Here is a 4,952-nt window from a genome sequence, read left to right on the forward strand (position 1 = left end):
CTAGCTGACAACTCATTAATCCTTCTCTCTACAGGCGACTCCTCCCTTCCCCCTGAGCAGTGAAAGAAAGGAGATCACTTTGCATTGGTGAAGGGAGGAGCTGAGTGAAGCTCCTTTCTAAGCTCTTGGAGGAGGACTGATTGATGAATTGTCTTCTTAATGATTCTTATCTTAACATCACAAAGGTCAGCAAGGCTGTTTTTAAATCACCAGAGCAAAGAGACTTTGTTTTTTAAATTGATTAGCTATAGTTCGTTTTTTGCCATCCATGTGAGTGCTTGGAAGCGAACCCACGGGAATAATGAGGCTCAACCTGTACATACCTATGCCTTAACAATGTTTTGTGCCACCTGCTGGAAAAGAAATATTTGTTTTGCCCATTTTCTTGTTCTCTCAGATGCACACAACATTCCACAATTATGTGGTCACCTTTAATATTTCTTATCTTTAATATAATATATTAAACTTACAAAATAGGTATACTACCTAATCATAGGATTATGGTGATGGGGCAAAAGAGGCCAGGACTGTGCCTTGAAGAGTTGTGTAGAAGAGAGAAATTCAGCAGGCACAAGTTGTCACCCAAGGTCAAATCTGAATCTGAAATCTCCTCTTCTACAGACAAGAGCCTTTGCGCTGGGCTGCACTGGTTACCAATATGTTTCCAGTGGGCTCCAATTCAAAGTGCTGTCTTTGGCATTTAGAGCCCTCAATAGCTTGGGATCTGATTCCCTTAGGACTGCCTGTTTCCATACAGGCTTGAGATTGGCCACAGAGGCCCTGCTGACTGGTTCATCACTGACAGATGTAAGGTTGGTGACCAGGAGTAGAACCACAGATAGGGCCCAGTGGGGCATGAGCAGGGGCCCATGCCCATGAAAGGGCCTACATTGGGATGTCCTGTTTTCCAATTGATGGGGAGCATCCAGGATTTGATAAAAAGGACAGGTAAAGAGAAAAGGTTCAGTAGGCTTAGCTGAGGGGGAACGGATATCTGGGCCAGGTGATGCAATGCTGCTCCCCCGCATCATTGTATCATCCCCGCATCTTCACTGGCACCTCACCTGCACATGCGCAGCCCTGATCCAGGAAACATCTCCATTTGGAGCCATACAGGAACAAGAGTGGGCTGGAGTGCTGCCTCCAGTAAATACTGTCATCCCCCCCCCCCCACGGTGACAGAGGAAAAACATCACTCTTCCACAGGGGGGCAATGTACCCCCCTGCCCCAGCTTAGCTACACCACTGAGAAGATGCTCCATTTTATAAATATGGCTGCTACTGCTACTGCTCCTCACCATCACCTGGTAAACCAGGCAGGGTTCAGGCCTAATAAAGAGACTTATAAGGAGATCAGGGTAACAGGTGGCAGCAACAGTCACAAGTCCTCCTTTACACCACAACCTGTAACCATAGTAGCAGTAGTGGGAGAGGATGGTCACCCATCCACTGCTTGGTTTCTGGGCATCTTGTGGGAGGGTAATTGGAGTGTGCACATGCTTTCCAAAGAATGGGAGAGAGCGTTATTAAGGAGGGGGGCTTACCCTGACGTTTTGGGAGAATCTCAGGAGTCTCAAAGGAAAAAAAGTCCTTTCCGACTTCAAAAGTCAAGTGAGGAAACAAACTGAAAATAATAAAATATATTTCATGAATGCTTTCGCTGACATCTCAGATTCATGATGCACACATTGCTTAAGCCATTTCTGCCCAACACTGCATGTACGCAACAAGGATCAAAATGTGTATACCTGCAGGCTGGGTAGAAATGGGTTGAGCACATTATTCAGAATTACCACAGTCATAGGCACTATAATGCCATAAATGAGGTAAAGAAAGTCTAGGGGAATTCAAAGCAGCTTACAGAACAGTTAAAAAAATGAAAGCACACATGAAAATGCAGAGTTTAACTAAAAATAATATTTAAAAGTGAGGGTAAAACAGAATACAGGCTGCAACTAATCATAACTTAATACAACCGAGGGGAAGAGAGAACATTTCTCAAGATACAGTGGAAGTGAGGCAAGTCTGGCCCTGAGCACGGCTTTGATGGCAGGCGCCTGAGAATCTCATGTGAACTGGTGCTGAGCTCTTTGGCAAAAGAGTGGGATCTAAGTGTAAGAAGCAAATATAAAACAAGTACCCAGATATATCACCAGTATTCGTGACCTGTGACAGGTGGCCATTCATTGCACAGCTGTCCTGCACGGTCTTCTATATACACTTACACTTGTCCTCAAGCTGTGCTGTGATTCCTTCCTGTTCTCATGCTGCAGTAATTTACAGCATGGCAAAAGTACATAGCAATAGAGTGAGTGAGGAGGCAGAGCACTTTCCAGGTTTCACACATCAAACATTACCTGAAAATGTCCTTCTATGTGCTAGGCCCCATAGAAATGGATATCTCACACACAGGGATGGTGTCAGGGGTTGGCCAGGTTATTCCTTTTTTGAACTTTGCCCTATTCTGCCTTGCAGTCATGTGTCTTGGGAAACCCACTGGTGCCCCCATTCCAGTGTCCAAGTTACCCCCATTTCAAGGACCACCAGGCCAGTTGGCACCAAGGATCAAAAACATTCCACTCCTCCTTTCCTTTCCGGCCTTTGTTGCCCCTTGCATCCATGCCTCGCCTTTCCCTTTCCATGCCAAAGAACATAGCTGTGGCATCACACAGGAACCCTGCACACAAAGTTGTCCCCCCTCCCCACATACACATATTCCTTATGTTTTTTAAAAAGCACTTCTGGTAACATTTGGCTCAGGTAAGATAAATTTGGGAATTTAAAAAAAAAATGCGTATGTCTCATTTGTAAAACATTTGCCTCTGAATCTACTTTGCCATTAGTCCCTAACTTACTCTGGTACCGGAAGAAAAACTGGTGATTACCCTTGAATAATGTGAGCTCTTGAGATGTAGGGAGAGAGCTGACCAGGCTTCCAGAAAGGCACATGATTGCCTCTTCAGGATAGAGCAATGCAGTAAATGTATATGAAGTACCCATAGAGATTCATTGCTGCTCTTCCTCACCACTAACACTGAACAGAAATATTTGCATAGGGCCACTTTCCTTATTAGCAACTGAACAGCGCCTTGGCGTCCATATTCATTTCTAGTCCTGGCCTTCACTGGCATTTACTGGCAGACAGCAATAAAGAACAAAATGCTATTAAGAACAAAATCACTAAATGCTTGGGAAAATTCCCGAGAATATTCTAACTTCCAGTTCACATCACCTTTAACGTACTGATCTGACTCGTTTATCAAACAACAAACGTATTCACATCACCCCAGCCCCAGCCTGCTTATTTGTGAAGCCTGAAGTCTGTTCAAGGTCACAAATTTCTCATACTGTACTGTGGAGGGAGTGTCTTGTCTTCATTCGAAAAAGATGACAAAAGAGCAAATTTAGGTGGTTGGCCAGTTTGGTGAGATGGATTATCTTCTCATTAGTAGACTCATTTCAAGTCAGTACACTGACATTCAAATATAATGTTTGATGCTGCAGAAAGTGAATTAAATGAGTTCCCCTTATCTGGAAAACAGAAAAATCCACCTGAAAGCTCTCTTGCACAAACCCCATGGAAGTGAATGGGAGATGTTATTGCACTCTCAATGTAGTTCAAACCCTGCATGTCCAAGACTTCTCTTTCCTTTCCAAGCTTTCCTTGATATCACTTCATATGCACTGATGCATGTGCAACATCCACTAAAATTGAGTGTTGGGAGGGTTAGGACAGACAAAAGAAAATATTTCTTTACTCAGCGTGTGGTCGGTCTGTGGAACTCCTTGCCGCAGGATGTGGTGATGGCATCTGGCCTGGATGCCTTTAAAAGGGGATTGGACAAGTTTCTGGAGGAAAAATCCATTATAGGTTACAAGCCATGATGTGCAACCTCCTGATTTTAGAAATGGGCTATGTCAGAATGCCAGATGCAAGGGAGGGCACCAGGATGCAGGTCTCTTGTTATCTGGTGTGCTTCCTGGGGCATTTGGTGGGCCGTTGTGAGATACAGGAAGCTGGACTAGATGGGCCTATGGCCTGATCCAGTGGGGCTATTCTTACGATGCCTGTATTCACCGTGTTGATAAGGCATGTAACTTTCCTCTTTTATTCTTCCCTATCCATTTTTCCTTACACTCAATTGCTTAGGGTCAAAGTACACATTCTCTTACAGCGCAGTCCTATGCATGTGTCACTTCCACCTCCTCGTCCCATGTGGGAGCTCCACCTCCAGGGGATTTGCTGTCCCAAGTGACATACCAGCCTGTACACCAGACATGTCTTTAGAGTAGACCAACCATAAAGTAGACCACTGTGCTGTGGCACACTAGTGTGCCGCGAGTGGTCCACAGGTGTGCCACAGGAATTTGGGGGAAGTTCATTTATTAGTAGGGCCAATGGGCATGAGAGCCTTCCACTGGCAGCATGGTGTGTCTTGTCAATCGTCAAAAACCTGATGTGTGCCTTGACAATTTTAGTGCCTTGTCACATGATGAAAACTGTTGAAAATTGCTGCTTTAGACCTTCTTTTTTCATTTTACCCATTAAATTGCTTAAAGGGGGGGTGACATTATCTCTTCCCTCCCCTCTAGTTCACTTCAGCTAGCTGGACACTGTGGCTAGGAGTAATGCACCACTACCACAAAACTCCTGAGTTTCTAGCCCCAGTTCCCCAGAGTAACCCTCCTAATGTCCTTATGCCCGCCTCACTCTTTTTTCCTCTCCTTGCTTGCACCATGACACGCCTCTTCTCCCTTGTAAGGATTTCCTCTTTCTTTCACATAAAAACCACATAGGATTGAGTTGTTAGTCACTTAAAGGCAACTAAGTCTTTAATGTAAGTGGATTTTGACTAACAACCCAATTCTATTGGTCAATTCCACTGGCGGAACAAGCATTCCACCACTGCTTTACAGCACTGTTTTTCAGCAGTTGTAAACATATCTCCGAC

The sequence above is a fragment of the Tiliqua scincoides genome, chromosome 1 (genome assembly GCF_035046505.1).
Source record: "Tiliqua scincoides isolate rTilSci1 chromosome 1, rTilSci1.hap2, whole genome shotgun sequence".
Taxonomy (NCBI): domain Eukaryota; kingdom Metazoa; phylum Chordata; class Lepidosauria; order Squamata; family Scincidae; genus Tiliqua; species Tiliqua scincoides.